The following is a 13,237-nucleotide window of genomic DNA, read 5'->3' as shown; positions in this document are numbered from 1 at the left end:
ACTACAGAGGCACAGGAGGACATAAAAGCCATTGTCCTGAGCTGCAGAAGTGAACAACAGAGAGAGGGGCCTCTCTCAGGCTCCCTGGTGAAAACAACCCCACTGGAAAAGTGAAGAGGATCTCTGCAATAAAGGTATACCAGACCACCGTACTTGGTAAGTTGGAGGGATCATCACGTCCCATCAGAACCTGGACTATCTTCAGGGGAAGGGAAGCTGAAACCTGCACTAGAAGCTTACAGAGTTCAACCCTGTAGGAGGATGTAGGGAACAGGGAAAGGGGACGTTACTAGAGCCTCTGCAGTTAAGTCCTAGTCTTCTGTGAGCCATGGCAGTACACGGGGAATTACAGGAAAGGTAGAAAAATGAGACTTGACAAGAAGCTGAGCTTTGGGTCTGATCATTGCTGCTCTGGGTGGCAAAGACGAAAGCCCCCAACTTACTGCACCTTTTATTCAGTACGTCGGGAGAAACAAAATGTAACAAATGACTTCCAGAGAGTTTAGTACATCCTGCGTAAATAAGATGTAACAATCCAAGAACAAGGAGGAACTGAGGAGATGTTTGTTCCTCCCAGGATGTTTTCAGCTCCCAGGATGTTTCTTGTCCTGGAGAATCACAGCATCACCAGATCATTGAGGTCTCAGTTGTGACCGGAGGTCAAAATGGAATTATGTCTTGGAATTCCATAGCTGGGCTGTAGGCAAGAGAACTAGGCTAACCAAATGATTTTTCCCTAAAATTATGTAGCATTGTTCCTGACAGGACAGAGAGCTCAACTTAGGACTTGCAGGCAGAAATCTGCCTGAATCTCATGTGTCTGTGACTCGCTTGCTGAGACTCATTGACTTAGAACTGCACACTGCTGCCCACTTTGTCTATTGTGACAGAAGACACATACCCAGCAGTAGGCCCTTCATTTGTATCTTTTATTTGTTATTTTCAAAATTACCACTAATTTTTTTGCTCTTATTTTTAATAATTTTTTCTTTTCTATGCTTTCAAACTTTTTATTTTTCTTTTTTCTTTCTCTTCTATTTTCTTTCACTCTCTTTCTGCCTTGCTCGCTTGCTTTCCCACATTGTTCTTCATCTCCTCTTTGTGTTTCTGTTCTGGCTGTAATTTATATTTATTCCTTATTTGTCTTTGCTTCTCTTTCCTTCTCTTGCCTGTGCTCTCTGGCCTCACTGCTGACCTTCCCCTGTCCTTCTACCTACCTATTCCTCCCTCCCCAACTCCTTCTAATTTCCCACCCTGAAGGGTAAAATTCCTATATAGAAGAGTTTATCAAATATAAGCATATGTTGGGTTGGTCCTTGATTTTGATTTAATGCACACAGTTAAAGGGTGATAGGTTAAAAACTACCACAAATTGTCATTTTCTAAGAGGTACTTGATGCTATTGTGTTGCTGATTTTATCACTTGCACTAAGGTGTGATTGATCTAATCAGTTGTCCTTCCTGGTGTAATGAAAATGAGACAGCCTCAGAGCCATTAGAGACTCAAAACCTAAAGACCAGCTATATCTGGAAGACTCCTCTGAGAAGCAATCATTCCATAAGGGTTCGAAATACATCAACAAAGATACTTACAATAAGGAACTTCAAAAAATCAACCCAGGAACTAAACCAAGGACAGTACCAAAACCAAAAATGAGAAGACATTTAAGCAGACTTCCACCCCACAAAAGGAAAATTCTGGGGAAAATGTGGTGGAAAAGTATGATAATCAACCACCAGGACACCCTGAACTGATAGCACAGGAAGTAACAAAACAAATGAATGAGGCTCTAGAAATATTCAAAGAAGAAATAATCTCCCAGATAACTACAGAGATGGTGAGCAGAATGAAAGACATGATTAGAGGCTCTAGAAAAGAAACAGATAAAAAAATCGATGAACTCAGAAACATGCTGGATGCCAGGAATATCCAGCATAAGAAAGAAAAGGAAACCATGATCACCCAACATAAGAATCCATGAAACAGATTCAAACAGATATTCAGGAGATTAAAAACTCCATTGAAAGCATGCAGAGCAGATTAAGGGAATCTGAAGATAGAATATCAGACATAGAACACAGGATTGTGGTTAATGAACATGAAAACAGAGATTGCTTAAAAATAGTAAGGGACCATGAGAAATCAATCCAGCAGCTACTAGATGATGCAAAGAGGAATAACATAAGATTGATAGGAGTCCATGAAAAAAGAGAAGATAGTACAAATGACATAAAAAACTGTTCACAGAAGTAATAGTAGAAAAATTCCCAAACAGAGGTGGAAAATTGGACATATAGATAAGTGAGGCATATAGAACTCCACCTAGCCATGATCAAAAAAAATCTACACCTAGACATATAATAATCAAGATCCCAGAAACCTAAGAGAAGAACAAAGTCCTACAGGCAGATAGAGAAAAGAAACAAATCACCTATAAAGGAAAGCCAATCAGAATCTCAGCAGACTTCACAACACAAACCCTCAAATCAAGGAGAGCCTGGAGTGAAGTATTTCAAGCCTTAAAGAAAATAACTTCAAACCTAGACTGTTGTATACCGCAAAATTATCTGTCAAAACCATTGGGGAAATTAGATAGTTCTATGACAAAGAACAGTTGAGAAATTTCATGAACACCAAACCAGCACACCAAACAATTCTAAGCAATATCCTAGAAAAAGACAATGAAGGTCACAACTCCATGAGGCCCAAAAGAGGGAAGCCACCAGACAAGGTAAGAAACTAAAGGGAAAGGGGGGGGGGGAAAGAAATAAAAGAGCCAACAACAGCAAAACATCATGACAAGGATGAGTCAATATCTATCAATTATAACTATCCGTGTTAATGGCCTCGATTCACCAATCAAAAGAAATAGACTGACAGAATGCATTAAGAAGCAAAAACCAGCAGTATGCTGTATACAAGAAACACACCTAACTCAAAGAGAAATTCATAGACTGAAAGTAAAAGGATGGAAAACAGTTCTCCACGCGACAGGAACACAGAAAAAAATCAGCGGTAGCATTCTTATTTGCAGACAAAGTAGATTTCAAACCAAAACGAATTAAGAAAGACAAAGATGGTCACTACATCCTTGTGAAGGCAACAATCAAAGAGGAAGAGATGACAATCCTAAATATATATGCACCAAATACGAATGCTCCCAACTATGCAAAACAAATATTAATGGACATGAAAAACCAAATAAGCACTAATACAGTTATAGTGGGGGACTTCATTTGCCCCACTATAACAAATAGACAGATCATCTAGACAAAAAATTAACAATGAAATTCTAGAACTGAACCAAGCTATTGAACAAATGGATTTAATAGATATTTACAGAGTGTTCCACTCAACAAAATCAGAATACACATTCTTTTCAGCTGCACAGGAGTCATTCTCCAAAATAGACCACATGCTAGCTCACAGGACATGTCTAAGTAAGTGTAAAAGAATTGAAATTAACTCCTGTATATTATAAGACCATAGTGCAATAAAATTGGAGATAAATAACATAAGAAACTGCAAAACCCCTACAAACACATGGATATTGAATAACACCCTCCTGAACAACCAATGAGTCATAGAGGAAATTGAAGAAGAAATTACACAGTTTCTACAAGTAAATAATAATGCCACTGCAACATACAGGAATCTATGGGACATAATGAAAGAAGTTTTACGTGGGAAATTCATAGCACTGAATGCCCATATTAGGAAAACAGAGAGAACTCAGATAAATAACCTAATGCAGAATCTCAAGCTCCTAGAAAAAGAAGAAAATAACAAACTCAAACCTCACACATGACAGGAAATTATAAAGATTGGAGCAGAAATCAATGCAATGGAGACTAAGAATGATACAAAAATTAATGAATCAAAGAGCTGGTTTTTTCAAAGAATAAATAAAATCGATAAACCTTTACCCAACCTTATCAATAAAAGGAAAGAAAAGGCTCAAATCCATGCAATTAAGAATGAAAAAGGTGAAGTCACAACAGACCCAGCAGAAATCCAGAGGATCATCAATACCTACTTTGAGAATCTGTATTCTAATACAATGGAAAACACAGAAGAAATGGACAGATTCCTAGATACATATGAATTGCCAAGGTTAAATGAAGAAGATATAGAAATTCTAAACACCCCAGTTACAATGAGTGAAATTGAAAATGTAATAAAATATTTACCAACAAAGGAAAGCCCAGTTCTTGATGGCTTCACTGCTAAATTCTACAAGACATTGAAAGAAGAACTATTGCCATTACTCTTTAAACTCATCAAGGAAATTGAAAGGGAAGCAAAGCTTCCAAATTCATTCCTGGAAGCAAGTGTTACTTTGATTCCAAAACCAGGGAAAGACCCAACCCAAAAGGAGAACTACAGGCCTATCACCCAAATTAACATAGATGCAAAAATCCTCAACAAGATACTGACAATACAGAATACAGAGGGTCATCAAGAAGATCATACACCCTGACCAGTTGGATTTATCCCAGGGATGCAAGTAGGGTTCAATATTCATAAATCAATAAATGTAATACACTATCAACAGAGTCAAGGACAAAAACCATATGATCATCTCCATAGATGCAGAAAAGGCATTTGACAAAATCTAACACCCATTCATGATAAAAACTCTACAGAAAATTGGCATGGAAGGTATTTAACTTAACCTGATTAAGACTACCATTGAAAAAATAACAGCCAACATCATACTAAATGGTCAAAAACTGAAAACTTTCATGCTAAAATCAGGAAAAAGACAAGGATGTCCACTATCACCACTCCTGTTCAAAATAGTTCTGGAAACATTAGCCAGAGCAATTAGAAAAAAGAAAGAAAGAAAAGGAATAAAGATAGAAAAGGAAGAACTTAAACTCTCCTTTTTATGCTGACTATATGATACTTTACATAGAAGACCCAAAAAACTCCAACAAAAGACTTCTAGTCTTAATTGACAGATTCAGTAGAGTGGCTGGATATAAGGTCAACACGCATAAAACAATAGCCTTCTTATACACAAATAGCAGACTCACTGAGAGAGAAATTAGGGAAACAATTCCTTTTACAATAGCATCCAAAAAATGAAATATCTAGGAATCAATCTAACAAAGGAAGCAAAAGATCTCTACATGAAAACTACAGCACCCTGAAAAAGATCGAGGAGGATATAAGAAAATGGAAAGACATCTCTTGTTCCTGGGTAGGAAGAATCAATATAGTGAAAATGGCCATACTTCCAAAACTACTATGTAGATTCAATGCAATGCCAATTGAAATGCCAACAATATACTTCACAGAACTAGAAAAAACAATACAAAAATTCATTTGGAACCAGAAGAGACCTAGAATAGCAAAAGAAATTCTAGGCAATGGAGACATGGCTGGGAGTATTACAATCTCCAACTTGAAGCTATACTACAAAGCTACTGTGATGAAAACAGCATGGTACTGGCAAAGAAACAGACCCGAGGATCGGTGGAATAGATTAGAAGATGCAGAAACAACTTCAGACATATTCAGCCACCTCATCTTTGACAAAGGAGCCAACCACCCTCATTGGAGAAAAGATAGCCTGTTTAATAAATGGTGTTGGAAAAACTGGATTTCAACCTGCCAGAGATTAAAACTAGACCTATATGTATCACCATGCGCTAAACTAAGATCAAAGTAGATTAAAGATGTAAATATTAAGACAGAAACACTAAACTTGCTGGAAGATAAGTTAGGTAGAACTCTTGAAAACAATGGCATATGAAAAGACTTTATGAACAAAACCTCAATAGCATGGGAACTAGCACAAAGAATCAACAACTCAGATTTCATCTTATTAAAAACTTCTGCATTGCAAGAGAAACCACCAACAGAGATAACAGGCAACCTACAATGTGGAGAAAAAAATTTAGCAGCTGTACCTCAGACAAAGGACTACTATCTAGAATATATAAAGAACTGAAAAAAATCAGACCCCTCAAATTCAAAGACCCAATTCAAAAATGGGTAACTGAAATGAACTGAACATCACTGGTCATTCTTTGAGAGATGCAGATGAAAACAACATTGAGATTCCACCTCACCCCAGATAGAATGGTTGCTATCAAGAAATCAACCAATAACAAATGTTGGCGGGGTGTGAGGAGAAAGGAACCCTTCTCCATTGTTGGTGGGAGTGTAGACTGTTGTGACCACTATGGAAAGCAATGTGGAAATACCTCAAAGAACTAGGGCTGGAGTTCCCATTTGACCCAGCTATTCCCCTGCTGAGTATCTTCCCAAAAAGAATCATATCACAGAGATATATGTGCACCCATGTTTATAGCAGCACAGTTTGTAATAGCTAAAGCTTGGAAATAGCCCAAGTGCCTATCAACTGGAATCTGGATAAAGAAGGGGTTTTTTAATATAAAATGGAGTACTACTAAGCCATAAAGAATGAGAAACTAGAGACATTTATAGCTAAATGGATGCATATTGAGGCCATCCTCTTAAGTGAAATAAATAGGACACACGTGTAAATACCGAATAGTTTCTGTAGTGTGAGAAACTGAAAGTGTGAATAAGGATTAAAATGATTAATAATGAATAATTCATACTTTGAAATAGGAAAAGGTCCAAAGGGGTAGGGGTGATAGGAGAGGATGGGGAAAGGAAAGAAGGGAAAGGAAAAATTATGAGAAAATAAAAAAATGGAAGCAAAGTCTATGTAAATAGGAAAGATTACAGGGGGTGAGGGGCACACAGGTAATGGGGGAAAAAATGAAAACCAAGATATATCATGTACAGGTACAAACACCCAATGATAAATGTAAACGTGTTGTATACCTAAAAGTACCAATAAAAGAATTTAAGGATAAAAAAGAAAAGAACCGAAGAGAATAAACAAACTCTATTTGAGAACTCCCTCTCCATACTTTTAAAAATGACAATAAGTGTTCATGGTGTGGGTGCACATGTAAAATGAATGCTTTTTTCTATCCTGTAAGCCCACTTATTTTACTTATTAATTTTGTGACTGATAACTTTACTTTATTTCACATTTTCTATTAGCTCAAACTTATTCACTAGGTTAAAGATTTCAGGAATATATCTCTATCATCTACAAATAATGTTAGCAATCTTGTTGCCTCTTTTTTCATGTGTGTTGCTCAGATTTATTTTACTTATCTAAGAGAAATGGTTAGTACATCTGGAATGATAATAAAACATCAATGATAGTGCTACCTGTTGCCTCCTGACTTTTACAGGAATGCTTCTAGTGCTTCATGATTAATGTCATAATTACTTTCTCATCCCTTGGACACAATACTCAACACCTAAAATTTAAATAAGGAAACATTTATTTTGTCCCCCGTTTTCAGTTCAGTCTGCTGGCTCCAAGGCAAGATGACAAAACAGAGAGGCAGAATGGAGGAAAACACTGTTCACATCATGGTGGCTGGGAAGCACACAGAGAAGGAGGGAGCCTAGGAAGGTGAAGCAGTCTTCCAGCTCATGCCTCCAGTGACCTGTGTCTTCCAGTCAGACCCTGCCTCCTGACAGCAAGTGAGCTCTATGTCCCCATAATACAGTCACCTTCCAAAAGTCCTACCTATAGACAAATGAGTCATTTGGGGACATCTAGCTTTAAACCTTAACAATTAAGAAATGTGTTAGATATTTATAAAAGTTTGATATTATACTTTATTATGAAACAATACAAATATTTCTACAGTCACGTTAAAAGAATATTTTATTCATATATTTTTTCCTTTATAAACTAGAACTGGGATTTGGATTTTATGGTATGTAATTTTTATATCTAAAATTAATTGTATTGTTTTCTAGCTTTGGCATCTTCTTAGAATAATATACTAGATATTCTTTTATTTATATTGTTGTTTAGAGGAAGCACAATAAATATAATAATATAAAATTCAAGCAATTTTGTTCCATAGTTGTGCTCAGATTAATATATTGAGTGATGCTATCATATGAATATGCAAGCTTAATTGAAGGGAAATGGCTTATAACTTTAGCTATCTTTTGATATACTAAGTTCCAGAATGTTTTGTTTTGCCTCCCAAAGAGTGATCCTTTTGAGAAACTGGGCTCAAACCTCAACTATGTCTTCCCTATAGTTCAATAGTGCATATCACTATTATCACACAATTAATAATAGCACTATTTCATTTCTGTATAATAGCATGGATTTCTATTTCCACAAGAGGAAGTATTTTGATGCCTAGATTTTGCCCTGAGTAGGAACTATATAGTATATTCAAGTTTACATTGTAAATTATCTGCAATGTTCCATTATTTATTCAGTGTTTCATGTTTTGAAGCAATTACTTTGATATAAACATGTAAGCTCTATGCCTGGTACAAATGCTATCTGTGGTATCTTGAGGGCCTTTCAAACATAATGTTTGGTACATAGAAGATGCTCAATAAATATTTGATTGTTTTAGTTTGAATTTGTATTGACACATAGGTTGTTATTACAGAACTTACATGGATATCTTTAGAAAATATTAAGTGTGTAGAAAACTCTCTTCTAAAGTGCTATAGAGAATGCTGATGAAAAAATACCATTTTCCATGTATTTTGGAAATATAAGGACTTTCAAAATGCTTCCATGACTCCCTTAAAATTTCATTGCTCTTTAACATGACCAAAACATTTTTATCTATTAGTTCAATTCATTTTGCCAGAGTGTAGCATAAGCTTTTTGGTGTATCATTCATGGCTTATTTTCAATATGAAACAAATGAGAATTACATATCAGGTAATTTACAAAAAAGCAGGACTTAGTTGTGAAGGCTAAGCATAATTGTCAATTTAATTAGCTTAGGAACTGCCTATAGAATTAGGAAAGCACATTTCTGGATGAGTCTGGATGGGTCATGGAGGTGAAATCTTGGCTATCCTATATGATCCCTGTCCTAGCCCTCTTTGGTACTGTTCTCTTGTTCTACTTCCAGCTGCCATGAACTAAATAGCTTTGCTTTGCCATACTCTTCTGTAATCATATTTCTGCCTTAGAGCCAGCTGACTGTGGACTGAATTGCCTGAAACTATGAGTCAAATTAAACTACTTTTTTAAATTGTGAGTGTCAATTATCGTGTCCCAGTGACTGGAAAACTAACTAAGACATTGATGACACCTGAAAAACGTGTATCTCAAAATTTAAATCCCATATTTCTGAATCTTCCACTAAACATGTATTTCTGCTAAATATCCATGTCTCACTTATATCTATCTCCAAACTTCTTATTTATAAGATCACATTTAAAATAAATACTAATCTAAATCCAAAAGACAAAAGGAAGAGAAGATCACAAAATGAGTGCTTGGCATGACACATTCTACAGAGAAGATAGTAGAAATGTGTTATTATTGGTAGAAAGATTTTATGTGTGTAAGTGTACATATATAAAGAAAATGAATTTTCATCTTTTCTTCCCTTATGCTTAGTAAGGTATTTAGAAAATGATAAAAAGTTCTATTCGTGAAAGAATACCGTTGACTACCATTGAATGCCATTGAAACATCATTGACTGAACTTCCAGCTTTATAAAAATATTTTAAATTCACAATAAAATTTCAATTCAATACATTAATTCATCAGCCATTTTTTATTAAAATATCATTGGTCACTTAGCTGTAGTTCTCTTAATTGTTTTCCTCAAAATACATTAGATAAAAAAATCAATTTTTACATTTTATTTTTATATTCATAAGGAAGGGTAAATGGACAATTATTGCCATGTATTGTTTGATGTTTAATTTCTGTTTCTGTGACATTCTTCTGGGAATTATTTGAATGTAGTTAATACTACATTGTATGATAGATTGTATTATTGACACCAATTCTTCATTTTTCTTTTACAAAAACCTTTTGTGGTATTACTTTGGAGTTCCTCCCCTTAACATTGTGTTTAGGCCTGTGTCATGTTTTGATGAATTGAAATAAATGGGCATAAAGTGTGCCGCTTTAGAGTTTAAGCCATATGAAGTTACCTATTTCTGTATTCCTGCTTCTGTTTCTGTCATTACTATTAGAAAACTATTCCTGAGTAACCCACTGGTTAACAAGAACACATATACCATTATCAAAGAACTGGAATATGAAACAAAGTACTTCTAACTATTGTGGCCTGGCTTAGCTGACCCAGAGTCATTTGAGAGGGCCTATCTAAAATCAACAGAGACACACCAGCCTCTCTTTAAATAAGACTCACCAGAAGTTGCAGGCATATCTCAGTGGTAGAGCACTTGCCTAATAAGTGTGAAACTTTGAGTTTTATTTCCAGCCTGGAAATAAATAAGAATAAAAACTAAAACCTTCTTTATCCTTCAGGCAAGTGGATTCAATAAATTATTGTATGGCATTGAGGTTTTTGTCACTGTTGCACAGCATTACTGCAATAATAACTAATGCATATATCACTATTCAGTTTCTGTTTTGTAAAATATATAGACCTCAATTCATCTTCTGGTATATAAAAGGATTATATAATTTTTAGTGTCCAAAGCAGAGCATATATTTATTTATAAGGAAAATGGCAAGAATTAAGGTATATGTTCATTTTTAAAAGAACATGAAAAAACATTACATTACAAAAGGTGAAAAGGAATTTTTTCTTACAATTTTGTTTTGAAATTTTTGTCTCTTTTCTACTTATGCTACATTGCCTTATACTTGTAAAATATATCTATATATCTATATATGTCACACACACACACACATATATATATATAAAATACATGTGTCCCTATTATAGTTGGAATCTACCTCCTCTTTGTTCTCATTACACTACTTTAATATGTCACATTATTTGTTACCCATGACTCCTGAAATATCTCCACAGCCAATCTTGCCCCTCCAAAACATCAATTCATTTGTTCAAAATTTTTAATTAAATTAAACAATATTTTAGTGTCTAGTAATACAACAATGAAAAAAACAAAAATTCATAACACCATGGAGTAAACACTAGTGAAGAGAGTTAGACAGTATTAATATAAATAGCTAAAACAAAGATTTTAGCGGAGAAAGTGTTTGGAAAAAATTAATGGAGGAGTATTGAGGGATGCTATATAATTTTTTTAAAGGAAGAGAGGGAAGCCCTCCCTAGGAAGAAAATTAACAAAGATATGATTAAGACAAAGGAATAAATTATATCAAATCTGAGGAATAGCATCCCAAGGAAGTAGAGCTCAGAACTGAATAATCCCTAAGTGGGAAAAAGAGCTCAAAGAAAGTCACAGAGTTCAAAGTCTCTGGGAGAGAAGTAAGCAATAAATATAATAGTAGATGAGATCAAATGGATAACTAAGAATCAAATTGTGTGGCACCTTTCATGACAGCATAAAATTGATATTAAAAGTAATTGTAGGGTTTTGAGCAAAGAAGTGATATGACTCACATTTTAGTAGGACTATCAGCTTTTATGTTTAGAGTAGGCTGAAGGCAAGTTCATGCTTTAGTTACCATTCAGTCAGGAGAGCAAATAAAGTAATGAAAAGAGAAGAGGTTTTAAACCAGAACTCCATTATAAAAATATTGAAAAGAATAAAAAGTCAAAAATGACGAATAGTGAGGGCCAGTGATTTAGCTCAGCGGTTCGGTCACCTGCCTTGCAAGCACAAGGTCCCGAGTTCAATCCCTGATACCAAAAACAAACAAACAAACAACAACAACAAAAACTGAATAGTTTCTCTGATGTGAAAAACTAAGAGTGTAAATAAGGATCAAAATGTATAATTGATATTGTGTAATAGGAAGAAAATGTCTAAAGGAGTAGGAGAAGTGGGAGGAGCAGGGGAAAGGAAAGAAGGGAAAAGAAAAAATATGAGAAAAGGAAAAAATGGAAACAAAGTCTTTGTAAATAGGGAGTGTGGAGGGGGTCAAGGAAGGCCAGGGAAATGGGGAAAAAATAAAAACCAAGATGCATCATGTAAAGATACAAGTTCCCAATGATGAATGTAACTGTATTGTAGACCTAAAATGTACCAATAAACTTAATGGGGAAAAAAGGAGAAAGAAATAGAAGTAACCTAGAAATGTATGTATCTTACTAAGTGTTGAGGAAAGCAAAGGGAGAACGTGATGTTCCCAAAGCTTGCTGCTGACATTCTTACTATTGAATTTTCCTGGACTATAGCTAGAGGGTCCACAGTCAACTTAGAGCCCATAGTTACTATTGTTGATGGACAACTGAGCCAATAATCACCTAATGAGTACACTCCCTGAAGCAGAAAGAGAAATGGCAGCACTTCTCTTTCCAACTTCCCATCACCCAGGAGTGTTTCCCAGTGGCTGGTTCTTCCTTAGAAGAACCCGTTCTTCTAATTTCCTTAGAAGAAAGCAATTGTCGAGGAATTCAGGGAAACAGATTTCTCATAATCAAGTCCAGCAGAACAAAGAAAGGAAAGAATGGAGTTGTGATAGAATAGGCAAATGATTGGCAGAAGGGGCAAGGACAAAGTAAATCCAGTTGTTTCAGTGTGGTCTCATGGTGACCTGGAGTGGGATAACAGTGTGCAGAAATGCACTAATAGGTGCAATACTTCAGCATTTTAAGTGTTTATGGAATCCTAAAGGATGATCAAAATTAACCATAGGACATACAAAGCCATCAATTCCTATTGTATAAATTGGTCTTTGTATAAGTAGAAGTAATTCCAGATAGCTAATTATGTTGATAATTATGAGTGTTTAGGCCAAAAAGAAAATATATGAGCACTAAGAGTCTGCATTTATAAATGAAATGTTTATTGAAATATATTCTGTTTTAGAGGCTCTCCCAAAGAGAAAAAACAGATTGCAATAATCTGAAAGAAAGGTAAGTGTGGCTTAGAACTAACAACACAATAAGTGAGAAGATTCTAGATGTATTTTGAACTATTTACTCACAGTCTTGATAAGAATAAATGTTAAGAGAGAGGTCAGTTATCCAATAATAACATCCAAGTATTTTATCCTGAGCAAAATGAACTGACATTAATTAAGATAAGGAAGATCAAGGGTAGCAGGTTAAAGGGGAAAGAGAAATGAAAGGAAAATATTTAGGGAATTATTAATATTGGAATTACTTTCATATGTCCATGTACAGATGTTGAGTAGATAATTAGACAAAGGCTAGTTTGTGAAATAGAACTGGACTGGGCATATAAATTTGGAAGTCATAATCATATACTTGGCACTTAATAGCATGAGGATTCATGAGATAATTAAACAAGTGAGAAAA

This window comes from Heterocephalus glaber, unplaced genomic scaffold, assembly GCF_053883595.1.
Source record: "Heterocephalus glaber isolate CG9 unplaced genomic scaffold, H.glaber_assembly_v1.0 deba00001481, whole genome shotgun sequence".
Classification (NCBI taxonomy): Eukaryota; Metazoa; Chordata; class Mammalia; order Rodentia; family Bathyergidae; genus Heterocephalus; species Heterocephalus glaber.
The sequence above is the reverse complement of the archived record's forward strand: the minus strand, read 5'-3'. Positions refer to the sequence as shown.